Source organism: Canis aureus, chromosome 14, assembly GCF_053574225.1.
Source record: "Canis aureus isolate CA01 chromosome 14, VMU_Caureus_v.1.0, whole genome shotgun sequence".
In the NCBI taxonomy this organism is placed as follows: Eukaryota; Metazoa; Chordata; class Mammalia; order Carnivora; family Canidae; genus Canis; species Canis aureus.
Window position 1 is genome coordinate 48936543 of NC_135624.1, and position 18514 is coordinate 48955056.

The 18514-nt window shown below is 47.1% G+C and overlaps 1 long non-coding RNA gene and 1 other non-coding gene across 4 annotated transcripts in view; both read right to left on the reverse strand.

Annotated features, from left to right (window-relative positions):
- Positions 1-16141, reverse strand: part of LOC144283639 (uncharacterized) — a 20505-nt gene extending 4364 nt beyond the window's left edge. Inside the window, exons 1-5 of one of the 3 annotated variants that reach the window (XR_013352214.1) lie at positions 16083-16141; positions 15709-15787; positions 14980-15065; positions 13609-13789; positions 2819-3269 (exon numbers count right to left, since the gene is read on the reverse strand). This is a non-coding gene — a long non-coding RNA (uncharacterized LOC144283639). Of the gene's footprint in view, positions 1-2818; positions 3270-13608; positions 13790-14979; positions 15066-15418; positions 15623-15708; positions 15788-16082 lie in introns of those variants that run through there. The other 2 variants (XR_013352216.1, XR_013352215.1) reach the window with 2 other exon arrangements.
- On the reverse strand, positions 15467-15588 carry LOC144283848 (small nucleolar RNA SNORA26). The gene has a single exon (XR_013352370.1). It is a non-coding gene; the product is annotated as a small nucleolar RNA SNORA26 (small nucleolar RNA).
- Positions 16142-18514: the final 2373 nt, after the last annotated feature.

The following is an 18514-nucleotide window of genomic DNA, read 5'->3' on the forward strand; positions in this document are numbered from 1 at the left end:
AGCTAGCACTGAAATGATACTTCCTATGTAGCAGGGACTGTTTTAAGCACTTTACATTTTTAACTCCTGTCATTTTCTCAACTCTGTGAGGTAGGCGCTATTATTATCCAGTGTTACAGATGGAAGAACTAACACACAGAGAGTTAAATAACTTCCCAATTCCTACAGCTACTAAGGGTGGAAGCCAGGATTAGCACGGGGCAGCCTTCTCTACAGGCCAATCTCTCAAGTACTACCCAATATGGTTTGTAACCACACAAATAAATACACGCCGCATCTTTTGTTGTTTTAAGTATTTTATATCTTTGTGACTGCTAAAAATTAGATCTCTTATTTTTCAGCTGGTTAGGACTGGTTGTCCAAGAATCTTACTGACTTTTTATCTATTTTTATTCCGATTAGGCTATTTTTAGATCTCCAGGATATTTTTAAGCTAATTCCTTTGGATTTTCTAGGAATATCACTTGCATCACTGCGAATAATGGTGCTTTCCTCTCTCTGTGTTTAAAGACATTAACATGGAATTTCCAAAGCAATATCAAATCATTGTGTCAGTGGGAATAAATCTTTAGGCCTGAAGTTAAAGAGTTCCATTATGGATCAAATTGCATAAAAGCGTTTTATTTTTTTTTTAAACATACTTGAATAATTCATCTTGTCTCCAATAGGAGCAAACATTCCCTTAATAATAATAGGTAGATCTAAGATTTCCCTCCCACTCAAGCTTGAATTATAAATGCAATACTTTGGCTTAGCAGATCTTGAAAATATAAAAATGACTTTAATTCGGCTAAGTGGGGTTTGAAGGTAGAGGAAACCTGAGTGTGATTTAGAGATTGTATGGAAAGGAAACGAGCTTTAGATGAAGCCATGTTTACTAGTGAACTGTTCAGGGCACCGGTTCTCAAGCGTGGCTGCACATTGGAATCAACTGCTAAAATTTTCAAAAGATACTGATTCCTGGGTTCCATTCCCAGATAACCTGATATAATTAGTCTGGGGAAGAACCTCAGGGATTCTAATGTACGGCTACGTTATATAACCACTAATCTGGGGGAGACTTTAAACCTATTTCTCCCACTGTGCAAATTCTGATTATTAGGCTTATGTAGGCTGCTATTAAAATACACCAGTGTGGGCAGCCCCGGTGGCTTAGTGGTGTAGCACCATCTTTATCCCAGGGCGTGATCCTGGAGACCCAGGGTCGAGTTCCATGTTGGGCTCCCTGCATGGGGCCTGCTTCTCCCTCTGCCTGTGTCTCTGACTCTCTCTCTCTCTGTGTCTCTCACGAATAAATAAGTAAAATATTAAAAAAATAAAAATAAAATAAGATATACCAGTGTGCACACCGACTTCCGTAGCAGTATTATTCACAGTAGTGAATAGATGGAAACAACCCAGCACCCATTGATGGATGTGAATGGTTGAAGAAAATGTGGCATGTACACACAATGAACTATTATTGAGCCTTAAAAAGGAATGAAAGTCTGTTAGATGCTTCAGCCTGATGTTTTGCAGGTCCATGCATGCTGTTAGATGCTACAGCGTGCATGGACCTGCAGAATATCATGCTGAGTGGCTGACACCAGACACAAAAGGACAAATACTGCATGATACTACCTGTATGAAGTTCCTAGAACAGTCTAATTCATAGAGACAGAAAGTAGAACGGAGGTTACCAGAGGCTGGAAGGAAGGTGGATGGGGAGCTACTGTTTCACAGGTACAGAGTTTCAGTTTGGGAAGATGAAAAATCTCTGGAAATGGGTCTTGCTGACATGAGGGTTACTAATGCTACTAAATTACATACTGAAAATGGTAAAAATGGTGAAATTTTGTGTTATGTATGCCTTCCAACAATAAGATAATTCAAACAAAAACTCTTGCCAGGGTATGAACTCCTGTGAACTGCTTTCTCCAACTAGGTTTAGGGTGTTCATGTGAAAGGATATAGTACAGGGTGGTTTTGTAATTGCTTCAGTAGAGTTTGTCTGGTAGTGGCTTTTCCCCCCACACCATTCTCAAAGAAGTTTGCTCTTTTCCTTCCCTAACGATCGGCCGTCATAGAACCTTCCCACCTGTGCAGACAGGTAGAGGCCCGAAGCTGCCAACGGCAGCACAGCGCCGGGAAGCCTATTGTCTAAGATCAGAGGTGTGTCTCATTCACTCTGGCACCTCTGATGGGCTTCTGCTGGACTGCACGTGGACACACCAAGCAAACCCGAGACATCAAAATCACCATTGTTATTAAGTGAGACATTTATCAAGAGAGGTGTGATTTGTATCTGACTTGGGACGCCTGGGTGGCTCAGCGGTTGAGCATCTGCCTTCGGCTCAGAGCGTGAACCCGGGGTCCTGGGATCGAGTCCCACATCGGGCTCCCCGCAGGGAGCCTGCTTCTCCCTCTGCCTGTGTCTCGGCCTCTCTCTCTGTGTCTCTCATGAATAAATAAATAAATATTTAAAAAAAATAATAATTTGTATCTGACTTGATAATGCTTTTTGTGCTCCAAAGAGGAAGATAAACTGACTGGGAGCATCTCTGGCATCAATTCTCATGAGGTAAATGAGGCCATTTAAAAACTGTCTCAACTGCAAGAAATGGATCACAATACAGGACAAAGGCTGAGTTACAGTAGCTGCAGTAGTTGTGTTTACCTGCTTGAGCAGAAGATAGGAAAGCTTTCCTGGCTTGGTTTTCCCATGCACAAGATTTATATTATACATTCATATTGGATACAAGCAGCAAATTACTCGTATTTAGAATTTTTCTAGATTTTCAAAGATGTAGGGAATAGGATATCTGTCACATGTACTTACTTGCTCTCCCAAGCAGAGGATTCTAGAACTACATTGTCTAGAAGTGTGCTCCCAAAACGCGGCCAGTGCCACTGTGTGTCCAAATTTCCCATGACCCCTGTCACAAATGACCACAAACTTGATGGCTTCAAAAAGCACAGGTTTATTGTCTTACAGTTTGAAATCAGTCTCACTGGGATGACGTGAAGGTGTCTGCAGGCTCACGCTCCTTTTGTAGGCTCTAGGGAACAACCCGTCTCTTTGCCTTTTCCCACTTCCAGAGGTTCATTCCATGCATCCCTCCTCCTCTCCAGAGCCAGCAGCATAGCCTCAGCTGTAGCCCTGCTTTCTTCTGTTCTGCTCTCCAGTCAGTCTGGGTCTCCCTCTTCTAAGGACACTTGTAATTATATTTACGGTCCACTCAGATAGTCCAGATAATCTCTCCATCTTGAGATCTTTAGTTTAATCACATCTGCAATATAAGTTAACATTCACATGTTCTGGAGATTAGGATGTGGATATAGTTGTTTTTTTTTTAATTTTTGTTTTACTTATTTATTTTTTAATTTTATAAGATTTTATTTATTCGTGCATAGAGACACAGAGAGAGAGAGAGAGAGAGACCAGAGACACAGGCAGAGGGAGAAGGGAGCCTGACATGGGACTCGATCCCGGGTCTCCAGGATCACACCCCAGGCTGCAGGTGGCGCTAAACCCCTGCGCCACTGGGGCTACCCAGGATGTGAATATATTTGGAAGCCATTATTCAAGCTACCATACTGAGGAACTGCATTTTGAATGGAACAAAATTTGAATTTAAATAATCATGTGGCTAGTGGCTACCATATTGGACGACATAGACACAGAACGTTTTCAGATTCACAGAAGCCTCCTTCACAGGAGGTTCTATGGACCATACGCTTTAGAAGACATCTAAAAGCCAATACCAGGGTGGCCCAGGTGGCTCAGTAGGTTAGCACCGCCTTCAGCCCAGGGCCTGATCCTGGAGACCTGCGATAGTGTCCCACGTTGGGCTCCCTGCATGGAGCCTGCTTCTCCCTCTGCCTGTGTCTCTGCCTCTGTGTGTGTGTGTGTCTCATGAATAAATAAATAAAATCTTTAAAAAAGAAGATTTTTAAAGGTACTCATGACTAAAAGAGAAAAGAAAGGTCAAAAGGAGATGCTTCATTTTGTAGCCATCTTGAGTATAGTGTTGAGCTACTCTTCAAAAGAAAAAAAAACAACCTACATAAAAATGTATCCTAGAGATTTGGAACACATCATCTCATCAATAGAATGAGGACAATTCCCAGTGATTCTTCACCACTGAGGAAAGATTTAATTAGTATTTATGATGGACTCCAAAAAAGTAGTTCACAATCTACAACATAATGGATATGCATCGTGATAGCAGGAAGCACCAGGAGCATGAGATCAGAAACTGCTCCTAGTGAGGTCTGGGAAGGAACTCTGGAGGATGTAGAACTCGAGACAGCCAAGCCAAGAAGGAGAAGAAAGAGCACAGGCAGAGAGAAAGGAGTGGGAAAGATATTATCAGGAGAGGGAGAGGCATGCTCAGAGGAAGGAGGTTATGAGAGGGGTTCGGGGGGGTGGGTAGCGCCATATGACTGAAGTATGTGGGCTCGGAGGGGGCAAAGCAGAAAAAAAAAAAAAAAGGCAGGGGCCAAATCTTGATGGGTAGAGTATGTCATGATAAGGAGTTTGGGCTTTATCCTGAGTGTCAACTGGGATTGGTTTGAATGCAGGTGACAAAGGGCCAGTACGAGTGTCTAAAACAGGGCAGACGTTTTTTCCATATCAGCACCGAGGCTGAGGGGGAAGTCGTGCTCCATAAAGCCCCCGGCGGTGCAGATTCCTGCCACCTCATTTCTTTGCCATCTCTGGTATATTCACTTGCTTCCGCCGTCATGACAAAGTACTACAGACTGGGTGGCTTCAACAACAGAAATGTATCGTCTCACAGTGCTGGTGGCCAGACACCCAAGATGAAGGAGTTGACAGGGTTGGTTTCTTCCAAGGACTGTAAGGCTGAACCTGTTCCAGGCCTCTCCCACAGCTTCTGGTAGGTGTCTAAAAATCTTTGGCATTGCTTGGTTTGTAGAAACATCTCTGCCTTCCCCTTCATGCTCATACGGTGTTCTCTCTCTCTCTCTCTGTGTGTGTGTGTATCTATGTCTGAATTGTCCCTTTTTATAAGGACACCAGTCCTATTAGATTAGGGGCTTCCTGACTTCAGTATGCCCTCATCCTAACTAATTTACTTCCTCAGTGACCCTACAAGATCACATTCCAGATAAGGTCACACTCTAAGATACTGGAAGTTAGGACTTCAACATGTAAATTTGGGGGGTGTGGGGTGCAGAGGGTGGACGGAATTCAGCCCATAACACCTAGGTGGTTCTTATCCTTATGGTCCAAGATAACACTAGACACCCAGCCACCACATTCACATTCAGAGTCTCCTTAAAGGACCCATCCTGGCAGGTCCTTCTTCCACATTGATGTTTGCTCTGGAGGTGCTAACAGATTCTGGTTCTGAGGTGATCCTTGGAGAGTTGTACTCCTAAAGAGGGCACTGGCCACTTGTTAGCAAGGCCTCCTTCCCAGACCCTGGGTCAGAGAAAAGCCTGGCTATAGAATGAGGACAGAGAGAAGGAAGATTGTTTCTCTCTCCGATCGTTCTAGAAGGACTTCAGGAAGAATAAGGGATTTCAGGATGCATATATTAGCTGCAGAAATTTGACCCCCCCCCCAAAAAAAAAACCTTTAGCTTTATCACTTGAAAAATAAGATAACAATATTTACCTTGTAGTGTCGTTACAATCATTAAAAATAACAAGTGCAAGTGTGTGGGCTACGGTAGATGCTCAATGGTAGTAAGTATTATCTGTGATTTGTCCTAGGGTTGTCTCCAGGGCCCCGCTCACGGCACCTCGCAGAGCGGGTGCTCAATAAATACCTGTTGCCCTAGTGGAAATTTAGATCACCGCTAAAGCCCTGTGCTATCCTCAAGCCTGGAAATTGATGATAAATGAAGATAGCCATCAGGGTCTATAAACCACAAGACATTAGAAAAGAAACAGTCATCAAATTCAAGCATGGTAGGGAGAAATACGCACCAAATGTAAAAAAGTGGCACCTGAAGAACATAATAATATGTATCATTTGTATCATATGTGTCGTTTTATGGCACAAGATTTCAAGGTCTCTGATGGAATAGACAGGACAAAATGGTTTAATGCATTCCTTACACACAGGAGCCAGAGCTGACTCAGCCTTGTGATCTCAGGACTGAGGGCAAACTCTCTCAAACACAGCTAGTCACAGCCCAGAAAGGAAAGGACCTCTAAAAGAGAATTAAGTTTAAACTTGGACCAGGACAGATAATAAGCTCCATGTAATGGTATTACAGCAGGAATCTTCACATACGATTTGGGACTACATATTTTATGGTGTCTGATCATAGGAAATGTCCCCCAAAGCATTAGGCTCTTCCACACCTGAAATAATATTTTCATTGCTAAAAGCACGAGGTCAAAAGAACTGGGTGTCCTACCTAGGTGTGGGAAGACGTGTTTGAATTTCTAAAATGAGATTTTACGCAGATATTTTTGAAGGGCACCCTGGAATAAGCTCAAGATGGCCTGTAGCTATGATAGGAAGTATCTTATCCAGTATTGGCCTCAGAACGTTCTGTGAGGATGGAAATGTTCTGTATCTGTGCTATCTTAGTGGTCACTAGCTACATGCCTATTTAGATCCAAATTCAATGAAATTAAAAATTCAGTTCAGTGATGTACTACCAAGGATTATCATAAAACAAACAGTAATGAAGACTATGAGGTATTGATGCAATGACAGACAAAACCATACAGAGGTGGGAATTAGGTCTACACATATAAGGCCACCTGATTTATGACAACTGCAAATGGGGAAATGATCTTTTAAATTAACGTGTTGGATTAATTGGATATCCCCATGGGGAAAAAAAAAGAGGCATCTGGGTCTACTTCTATATCCCACCATTTACAATAATTCCAAATGGAATACTGTTCTAAAGGGGCAAATTAAAAGAGTACAACTTTTAGAGGAAAACAGAAGAGCAATCTTAATAACCTAGAGTAAGCAGACACCTTAAATCAGAAACACTCACCATAAAAATGGACAAACTGGAATATTAAAATTAAGATCTCCCCCCTCCCCTGCAAAAAAAAAAAAAAAAAAAATCAGACCTCATTCATTAAAAGAATGAAAAGAAACCCAGAATGGGAGGAGATATTTGCCAACATACAGACCTGACAAAGGATGTGCATAGAAATCCCTCTTATAGTCCGTAAAGACTGTGGCATATTTGTCCCGTGGAATATGACTCAGCAATAAAAGGAGTAGATTGCTGACACATGCAAAAATATAGACTCAGAAATCCAGTATGCTGAGGCTTACACAAAAGGGCACATACTGTACAACTCCAAGAATATGAAATTTTGAAACACGTGAAGCTAGACAGTGGAGAACAAATCAGAATGGGGGTTGCCCCCAGAAGAGTGGAAAGGAAGATTGACTGGGAGGAGGAATGGAACTCAAGACTCACGTGCTCAAAACTCAGCAGATGTACAATGAAGATTTGTGGACTTAGTATCTTTGAAATTGTACATCAAAAGAAATCTTAGACTGAATTTTAGTGATATACAGGCTAAATTACTTATGGGATTTGTATCGCCAGCTGCAATTTACTTTGAAATGCAACAATATTAGAATAGATAAAGGGAAGGTTGGAAATGTAACAAGCAAGTTTTATAAACTGTTATTCATAGAATCTATATAGTAGGTTTACAGTGTGTTTGCTGTAAAATTCTTTGAACTTTGCCAAATATTTGGGGCACCTGGGTGGCTCAGTGGAGTAAGCATCCACCTCCTGGTTTCAGCTGAGGTCATGAGCTCATGGTCGTGGGATGGAACCCCGGGAACAGCCCCATGTCAGGCTCCTCATTCATTGTGGAGTCTGCTTCAGATTCTTTCTCCCTCTCTCTCCCCCTCTGCCCCTTCTTGCTCTCAAATAAAAAAAAAAAAAAAAATCTTAAAAAAAACCTTTGCTAAATATTCGAAAGTTATAATCAAATTAAAATCAAATCAAATCAAAATAAAATAAAATATCCAAATTTGTACAACCTGTGACCCAACAATTCTATTTCTAGGTATATATCCAAGAGAAATGCATGCATCATTCATCATGTTCATCAAAAGATCTCTATTACAATGTTCATGGCATAGATTTTTCTTAGGTCCAGGGGCACCTGGATGGCTCAGGGGTTGAGCATCTGCCTTTCTTTGGCTCAGGTCGTGATCCTGGGTTCTGGGATCGAGTCCCTCCTCGGGCTCTCTGCATGGAGCCTGCTTCTCCCTCTGCCTGTGTCTCTGCCTCTCTCTGTGTGTCTCATGAACAAATAAATACAATTTGAAAAAAGATTTTTTAGGTCCGAAATACATACTATTCCAATGTGTATCAACAGTTGACTGGATAAATCAATTGTGGCGTATTTACACGGTAGAATGCAATACAGCATCCTCACAAACAAACTATAAACGTAGTCAACATATGAATGCACCTAATGAACACAATAGTGAGTTAAAGGAACTAGACATGAAAGAGTATATGCTGTAATGATCCATTTATATCATGTGCAAACCCAAGGCTACCTCCCTGGGGTGGGAGGGAAAGTGGTTAGTGATGGGAAGGAAACACATTTGGGATGCTGGTTATTGCTCGGTGTCTCCACCTGGCCGCTGGTGTGATCCACTTGTGAAATTTCAGCAGGCCGTGCGTTTATAATTCACGTACTTCTCCGGGATGTAATATTTCCATAAAGAGCAGCTTGTGTGGGCACCTACAGGCAATACGGGGCCACAGAAGGATTTGACATTTGAGAGACTTAGAGACGGATTTGAGAGACATGATTAGATTCGCATTAGAAACATTAATCCTTGACTTTGTCGAGGATAGCAAGGAAAGGAGCTACGGGGCCTTTGTAGAAGTAATCCAGGCAAGCAACTATGAAGGCCTGAATCAAAGTAGGCGAGAGGGCTGACAAGGACTGAGTGGAGTTGATGTTTAGAGAACAAACCGACAGAACTTGGGCAGGTCACTAAATCCCTCCGGGCCTCCTTTCCTCACTTGAAAATTTGAGTAACAGTAGCTACTTCATTGGGACTGTTTTGATGACAATGATTTATTCCGAATCAAACAGGGACGCCTGGGTGGCTCAGTGGTTGAGCATCTGCCCTCAGCTCAGGCCCTGATCCCCGGGTCCTGGGATCGAGTCCTGCACCGGGCTCCCCGTGGGCTGCCTATGTCTCTGCCTCTCTGTGCATCTTCTGTGAATAAATACATGAAAATATTTAAAATTGGGGATCCCTGGGTGGCTCAGTGGTTTAGCACCTGCCTTCAGCCCGGGGTGTGATCCTGGAGACCCGGGATCGAGTCCCACATCGGGCTCCCTGCATGGAGCCTGCTTCTCCCTCTGCCTCTCTCTCTCTGTCTCTCATGAATAAACAAAATCTTTTTAAAATTATTTAAAATAAAACAACAAAAAATCAACAAATAAAAACAAAAAATATCAATGCTCATTGCATACTATGCAGAACAAGACACAAGGCGGTCAGAGGAAGCTGTGAGGGAAGCACGTGAATTCGGCGCGGTGCCTGCAGCCCCGCCTCCTTCGAGGCACAGGTGAAACCCCCCCCCACCTCCCTGCCTAGGCCTGGGCGGGACACAGGGCCAGCGGCCGAGGCAGGAGGACGACAGGACGGGTCAGGGCCCGAGCCTCACCTGTCCCTGCAGAGCCACAGTTGAGGGGTGAGGGCTGCTGCCCGAGCTCCAGCACCGCAGCCCAGCGCCTCCTCCCGACCCCGCGGCGCGCGGGTGGGGCCACCCCAGGGGCGGGGATCCAGGCCCAGGGGGTGCAGCGGGGGCCAGGAAAGAGCCCCAAGGGACGCGAGCCTCCCCCGAGGAGCCGCCTCCACCGCGGACTGGCACACGCGCCTCCCGATTTCTCGCGGTTTGTGGGAGCCTCTCCGGTGTCGCACGAGGCTGCGGGGCTGGGCCCGGGGGTCAAGGGTCCGGCTCCTCCGACGCCTGGACGCGTCCCTCGGCGGCGGCCACCCTGGAGGGAGGCGCGGCCGGGGCCTGGGTTCTCGGGCTGCACCGCCCCGCCCCCCCGCGGGAGTGGGCGTGGCCGGCCGAGCCCCGCCTCCTCCTCGCCCCGCCCACTCCTCCGCGGGAATGGGCGTGGCCGGCCGAGCCCCGCCTCCTCCTCGCCCCGCCTCCTCCTCGCCCCGCCCACTCATCGCCCGCCCTCTCCTCCGCGGGAGTGGGCGTGGCCGGCCGAGCCCCGCCCTCTCCTCGCCCCGCCCCTAATAAGAAGCGTTGGCAATTCATGTCAGAGTTGAGATACAAAATAGGTGAAAAATGATTTCACATCAATTTTGGTAAACCTAGAAAACACTTCCAGATATTTTTGTCCACCAACATTTGCATTTTAGTTTAAGGAGCTAGTTGGATCGCGTGCTGTTCCTTCCCATAAGAAGAAATTTTTAAGCTCAACAAGCGTGAACTTCTAATTCAGAAACTTGTTTTTGCCATTTCCTTCCCAATCCGCGGTAGGATGCTGTCATCGTTCCCTATCGGTATGTTGCGACTTAGACACACCAAAATGACGGTGTGTGGGCTTAAGTCCACACCCCTGTGGCAGTGTCAGACTAGTTTTATGAGTTCTACTGTGAAGGTTTTTTGCTGTTGTTTTAAAAGACTCCCAGAAATCCAGGTTTACGTCTTGTGGAACATGAGCCAAAACTAATTGAGGTTGTTATGGAAAAATCGTCTCACTGTAACAGTCTGTATTGCCTCTGGGACCCTGCTGGTCAAAGCCATATGGCCCACAAGGCAAAAATTATAATTTGTCCTAATTATTTTCGTTATTCAACGTTTACAACTTGATCTCTGGAGATGCTTTGCACTGTGCGAGATTTACAGAAAGTATACATAAACCATAAATTGACATCCCAATAAACCCTAAATTATTATTTTATATTAGTTTCGATCATCTGTGTTGTTTTAGGAGGTATTTGCTAGTCCTCCATATTTTAGCCACATGCTAAAATCACATCTCTCATGATTTCTACCTAAATAAAGCTTAATTTCATTGCCATATCTCTGGAATATTTAAAAAATTGGCTAATGAATAGAAAAGCTCTTCTCCTGCCCACACTCCCATAAGGCACTAATAAAAGCAGTGTGGGAGGCAATGTGATGGGGTTCGAGCTCCAGCTCTGTTTGTGATCTGAAGCTTTCCATCTATATTAGTTGCCAGAGGCTGCTGGGCTGCTATAAAAAATTACTTACCAACGTGGTGGCTTAAAACAACAGAAATTTATTCTCTCACAATTTTGGAGGCCAAAACTCAGTTTCATGGGATCAAATCAAGTGCACTCTCTCAAGGCTCATCCTTCTCATGGCCTCCTCCTTTGAGCACGGAACCTCCTTCCTCCCTCTTATAAAGGCACTTGTGGGGGCACCTGGGTGGCTCAGATGGTGGTGTCTGATACTTAATCTCAGCTCGGGTCTCCATCTCATAGCTGTGAATGCAAGCCCTGCACTGGGCTTCACGCTGGGCCGTGAAGACTACTTAATAATTAATTAATTAAAGGCACTTGTGATTAGATTTAGGGCTCAACAGAGATTATCCCGGATAATCTTCCCATCTCAAGATCCTTCACCTAATCACATCTGCAAAGACCCTTCTCCAAATAAGGTTAACACTTACAGCTTTGAAATTAGGACCGGACTCTACTTGCGAGGCATTCTTCAGGCTACTAGGCCCCGGGTTTTTCCTCTTCCGTAAAACACCATAGAACCCGCAGGACTGTACTGCCAATGAAACTTTCTGTAGTAATGGAGATGTTATCTGTTCTCTCGTACGGGAGCTTCTTGCCACATGGGACTACTGAGCATTTGAAACAGGGCTATGCAACTGAGAGGCTGAGCTTTTCGTTTTATTCAGTTTTGATTTAAACTTAAATAGTCCCAGGTGACTGATGACTGTCCTATTGGGCAGCGCAGTTCTAGTGTCTGTAGTTCTATATCCTGAAGCCCCTTAGGGAAAAATGGCTTCGGTTTTCCCCATTTCACTACCTAAGACTGCTTCCATCTTTTACCTGCTAGTGTTTAGTTTAATGGACTTCAAACTTTTTAGCATCAAAACCCTTTCTACAAAAAAAATAAACAGGGATACCTGGATGGCTCAGCAGTTGATCATTTGCCTTTGGCTCAGGACATGATCCTGGGATCGGGTCCCATATCAGGCTTCCTACAGGCAGCCCGCTTCTCCCTCAGTCTTTGCCTCTCTGTCATTAACAAATAAAATCTTAAAAAAAAAAAAAATTGGAAAGCCAAAGTGTAAACCAAGTTGTACTGGTTGAGGATTGACAGTGGGAGAGGGAGGAAGATCCATGGCAGACCAGGGTCTCCACCTGTTCAACAGCCCAGGTAACTAACTCTTCTAGGGGCAAGGGGCCACCTCTAGGACTCGATGCTGTGGAGCCGCTTATGAGACCCGTGGTTATCCTTGGAAACGATTTGCTACAGCCTTCTGTCAGACTCGAACACTTGGGGGTTTTACACCACTTTTAGACAGTTGGCTAGAACAGCTGTTCTCTTGGCCCCTTTTCAGTGGACCCGTCGATGCAGGGTTTTATCAATCCCTTGTTCTGCCAGAAGTTGCCGCAGCCTGTTAAAGCTTTAGGACTCTCGTTGAAACTGTATACATGGATTTTTGTCCGTTTTGTTTACTGATGGGGTCGTATTACCTAGAGTGGTACTTGGCCCAGGATACATGCTCTATTAATTACTGAAAGAAAATTAAAGCCAGCATTGTAGGATCTAAATACTAAATACCAGTATCGTCATTATGTCCTAATATTACAAGGACCATCCAATATTATAAGGATCCTATAGTTACTGCCAAAGAATTACCTTTACTGAGTGCTTACTTCTCACCAGGTAGATGATGATGTGGACTCAACTTTATGGATGAGGATTATCCATTCACAGAGACCCAAGTGGAGACCTTGTCTTACGATCACATGGAAGGGTGGGGGTTTGAACCAAGGATTAGTATTCTGTTGCTTCTAATAGATGGCTGTAAGCCACTCACAGAACGCCATATATAATTTTACCCAGTAGAATTATCTATATTAGGCTTAATTATAAATGATACTGCTCCTTGTATTAGTCATGCTGGGCTTAGGGCTCAAGTGAAATATGCCAGCATGAGTATCATGCCAGGAGCTTGACTGGGCCCCAGGAATATGGTGGGAAGCAAGACGGGCTTTACTGTAGTTAAGTCGGGGCAGGGGCAGTCAGGCAGGTACATAACCAACCACAGAACAGACTTCTAAGTGTGTAAGGCCATTACGAGATGCTACAGAATCCCAGAACAAGAGCACTTATGGGGCATGAGGGGAGGGATAATAGTGACCACAGAAAACTTGGGCAAGAGCAGAAAAGAGTATGGGTGCTAGGGAGCGTCCCTAGGTAAACGTTGCAGCATTCAGAAGCCAGAGACACCAGACTTGAGGTTGCCATTTTGAGAATAAAATATCCACCTTGGCCCTGCAAACAACTGTCTGTCCTACAACTCTCCCTCCCCTTAAGAGCTTTCTCTGCAGCTCTTTGCTTTTCCCCAAACCTTTACACACTTCACTCTCTCCAGGCCTTTTAACTTGTTTTCACTCACCTGCAATGGCCTTTACCCAAGTCCATACAGGATCCCAGCATCTCCAGGTCTCTGGTCATCTGTCCTCCCTGGCCATCCCTATCGGAGCTTCTACATCCTCAACTCAGTGCCTCGACGTGCACTTCCTTTCTCTTCCTCTCTAGCAATGATGGCCTTCTAACATATTCGTAGAATCAATGACCTAAAAAAAGTTACCAGGCTGGATTTCACAGTGTAATGCAAGTGCAATGTGCAATGCAAGCGTAAAAGGCCGGACAGCGTTATGAAATAACCAGTAAGAGTGACTCCAAGGTGAATATGAAAATATCTTTATTTGAAACTTCTGGAAAATGAGGCATTTGCAGACATTTGGGGCTGGCCAGGCTGAGAACTAGCACATACTATATGCTCTGTTCGTCTCACCACACTGGTGTTATCTTTCTTTCCACATGAAAACTTCTCCCATCACCTTCAAGATTTTCATATTCTAACACCACTGTATCCTTTAAATCCCCTTTCACAGCTCAAAATGCTCATTCATCAAGAACAGCTAACATCACATGCTGACAGATGCTCCCTTTGTGCCAAATTTTGGGTAACTCTGATAGGTTCGATGCCATTAAAGACTATGAAGAGCTTATATGCTTAATGGCTCTACTGTGGTCTCCCCTGACCAAACTGGCCTCATCTGTTTCAATATTTCTACTGTTCCACTAGAACGTGAAATGCCAAGAGAAGGGACTTTCCAAGAGGTCACATGGCCAGAAAGTTACATGAGGATCCTAATTCAGGGCTACACATGTGACAGGGCCCTGAGCCAGTCCCTAACCTACTTGTTGCGTCATCTGTAAAACTGAGAGAACAATACTGACCTCACAGAGTTGTCAGAACTGAATGACAAGAAAATGAAACACCTGCTATGCTGCCGTTAGTCACCACCAGCGCGGCCCTGCTGCTAGTGCCCATGATGGGTGCGCAGGACACGTGGCCACTACAGCTTATGGAAGGATACTTGACCTCTTTGGAAGTGGTGTGCCCAAGACTGTGAATCTGAGAAACCACGAAGGAGCCAACACTGATGCAAGCACACGAGGCTTTATTAGCAAGCTTGAGCTTGGGTCCAAGTGTACCCGTCACAGTGGAGCAGGGACTTGGACTCGAGGTGGGTTCCAGCTGGATTTTTATGGGCTGGTCTAGGGGATTTCTAGTAAGGATGGGAGAGTTTCTCAAGCCCTTAGTGCCTCATTGTGATATGGAACTTTCCGTTAAGGGCATGCTCTGCGGGTATTCTTGGCACTGACTTGGGCTGGAAGCCGCCGTGCTTACTCCTCTAGGGGCCAGGGGTTGGGGACATTTCCTGAATTTTTGGGTCCCACAGAAGCATGTGTGTACCTTAGGCCGCAGAGTTGCTGTAGGTCAGTAAAATAACCAGCATCAGAATATTCCAGCTTCCACGGCTGCTACCTGTAGCTTTCAACCTATAAAAAAGGAAAAATTTCCAAATGACCTTTCCAACAGAAAACAACTGTTGAGGTACCTTATTTTCAGTCTGTCTCCAAAGACAGGTGTGCAGGAAGAAGCCCTGTGTTCTGCGTTCCACCCACCCCTGTTTTCCCACCCTTCAAAGACCAGCAACTCTGAAAGGATCATCTAAGGAAGGGGAAGTCTGCATCCCTCACTGTGCTGCCAACTAGAGCCCCATCGCAGAAGGGGGCGCCTGGGTGCTCGGGGCGGGCGTCCTCCCGCGGGGTCAGGGTCCCGGGGCCGCTCCCCGCCCCTCCCCCGCGCCCCAGGCCAGCACGTGCTCGCTCTCCCGCACGATACACCAGACCTGACAAAACCCCACAGGTGCTGGGCCGGAAGGAGACGTCTCCGGTTGGGCTGTGACTCCAGACAGGATCCAAAGAGGAGCTCTGCGGGCTCGTCCCTGGGTTTCATGGAGCCTTGCTGTCCCCTTCTGTGTTGGCCTCCCAGGGCACTGCGGCAGCCTTGGGAGCGCACAGGAAAGGGGGGGCCCGGGGCCCGCGGGGGCGGGGCGGGGCGGGCGGCCACGTGCTCCGGGCCGGGCCCGGGGTCGCCGGGGGTGGGGGTGGGGGTGGGGGTGGGGGCGGGGGGTCGTACCTGCGCGGGGAGCTCCGGCCGCCGCGGCCCCGCTCGCGTCCGACACCCGGGCCGCCCCGAGCCCTCCGGAGCCGCCGGCCTGGGGAGCAGAGCGCAAGGTCGGCGGGGGCCGGGGGGGGCGGGGGGGCCTCCGGGCGGCCCCTCGCGGCGCCTGTGCCTCGCGCGGCCCCGGGACGGGCTGAGCCGCCCGCCCCCCGGGCCGCCGAGGGCTGCTCTACCCCTCCGTCCTGGCCGCCGGGAGCACGGGCTCGGGGCGGGCAAAGCTCGAGGGGACGCGGCCCGAGGCCCGCCCGCCGCCCGCCGCCCGCTCGCCCCCTCGCCCCCTCGCCCCCTCGCCCCCGCTCACCCCGCTCACCCCGCTCACCCCCGCTCACCTGGCCGGACTCCCGCGGCCCCCGGCTGGCGGCGCTGCTAAGGAGGCCGGAAGGAGGGCCGTGGGGCGAGCAGCCAATCCGCGGGAAGGGAGGCGGGGCGGCGGGGAGAGAAGCCAATCCGTGGGAAGGATGGGAGCGGGATGGAGTGGAGAGAAGCCAATCCGTGCGAAGGGTGGGGGCGTGGCGACGTGGAGAGAAGCCAATCCGTGGGAAGGATGGTGGAGGGAGGGCGGGGAGAGCAGCCAATCCGTGGGAAGGATGGAGGCGGGAGGGCGGGGAGAGCAGCCAATCCGTGGGAAGGAGGGGGCGGAAGGGGGCGGGCCCGGCCGTTGGCGCCCAAAGTCTCAGCGCCGCGGACCTTAGGCACCTGCCATGGCGGGAAGCCTGGTCCCCGGGAGCGGGGCGTCTCCTCTGGAGCCCGAGCGCCCCGGGCGAGGAGCTGGTTCTCTCGGGCCACGCCCCCTCCTCGGGGACCTCTCCCAGCTCACCACGTGGGCCACTGCTCTGGGTCCTACAGGCCCCGGACACCCCGGGCTGCGGACCCCGGGGGGGCCGGTGGTTGAGTCCAGGGCGTGACCCCCGAGACCCGGGTCGAGTCCCAGGTCGGGCTCCCTGCATGGGGCCTGCGTCTGCCTCGGCCTGCGTCTCTGCCTCTCTGTCTCTGTCTCTCATGAATAAATAAATAAAATCTTTAAAAAGAATCCCGAGCTGTTCTTTCCTATGTCACATTTCTATTCACACTTGAGCACCTCCTATGCCCTATGTCCATGCCCCTTTCTAATCCTCAAATGGATGAAACGAAGGCCTTGGTCTGACCTTATAGTGGAGAAGATAAATCAAGACGTGAATAATCAGTATCTTAGGGTGGCAAATGCTAAGGAGAAAAACACGAGTATTTTCATTTTTTAAAGAATTCTTGGGAGAGGATTCTTGGATGCTTGCATCTGAATTCCCCTGTACCCCACCCCATGTGTTTAGCCCTTTGCCAATAGTGTTTTGTATCCTTTCACTGTAATAAATTTTAGTTGTGAGTATAACAAAAAGAAAAAGAAAGAAAAAGAGAAAGAAAGAAAAGAAAGAAAAAGAAAGAAAGAAAGAAAGAAAAAGAAAGAAAGAAAGAAAGAAAGAAAGAAAGAAAGAAAGAAAGAAAGAAGAAAGAAGAAAGAAAGAAAGAAAGAAAGAGAAAAAGAAAGGCAATGCTTGGTTGGCATCCTGCACACAGGTAGGGTTCTGTTTTGGTCCCTATTTGTTAAGGCAGAGGAGACCAGGATGGATGAGGGGACAAGGGCAGCTGCCCTGGGGCGCCCTGTCCAGGTGGAAGTCACTAGGAAACAAAACTTAGGAAGAAGACTAATTGTGGTGGGGATGGAATAGGGGTCTTCACATCCTTCAGCTCCCAGGTGCCTCTCCCCAGTGTGGAATGGGCCTGCAATAGTGGTTTAACCACTGCTCATACTGCCGCTTGCTAATGCTGGCTCACCGCTCCATTTCTATGTTTATATCATTGACATCTCTTTTCTTCCTTCTCTCTTTCTTTTTAAAATAAAGATTTTATTTATTCATTGGAGAGAGAGAGAGAAAGCACAAGCAGGGGGAGGGGCAGAGGGAAAAGGAGAAGCAGACTCCCCGCTGAGCAGAGAGCCTGATGTGGGGCTCAGTCCCAGGACCTTGAGGTCATGATCAGAGCTGGAGGCAGCTGCTTCACTGACTGAGCTCCCCAGGTGCCCCTTCCCTCTCTTTTTAAGCTGAAATTTACATTTTATTTTTCCCAAGCTATTTTAACCTGGTGAAAAATGTGTATTTTCATGGTAGAGTTAAGGCCAGGGGTGAGGGGAACAGTGATTATGAAATAAAGTAGAGAGACATGCTCAGTCCTTGGGAGCCATAGCTTTGTGCGGGGATATGTTCATACATTTATAGAACCCATATGTATTGAGAACCTAACATATGCCAAACACTGTGGTAGACCTGGAGGTATCAGATAGTGAGAAAAAAAGCCCCAGACATGGACCTTGCCCTGTTGGAACCTTTAATCTCATGGGTAAAACAGACAGGAATACAGGAATCAGCTCAAAAATGCAAAATCAGCACTTCACAAGCATTACAATGGAGGTCAAAGACTCAGTTTCTGATTAAGCAGAAAACAGAAGATGAGTTTATAGAACAAAGGAGAAGACCCTGGGGTGTAGTGCCACGTGGAAGTGAGTGCATGTGCAGAGTGTGTGTTCTAGGAAGGAGCTCAGTGCTTTCATGGAAATGCAGGAAGTCTGCTTGATTTCTGCACAAAAAGCCAAGGGGTGGGGGATGGAGTGAGACACAGGAGAAGGCATGATGTAACGTGGGCTGCAGTGGGGGGTGTGGTAGGAGATGCTGGTGGCCGCCTGGCCATGCCAGACCCCGAAGACCACCTTAAACATGCCCATTGATGATGC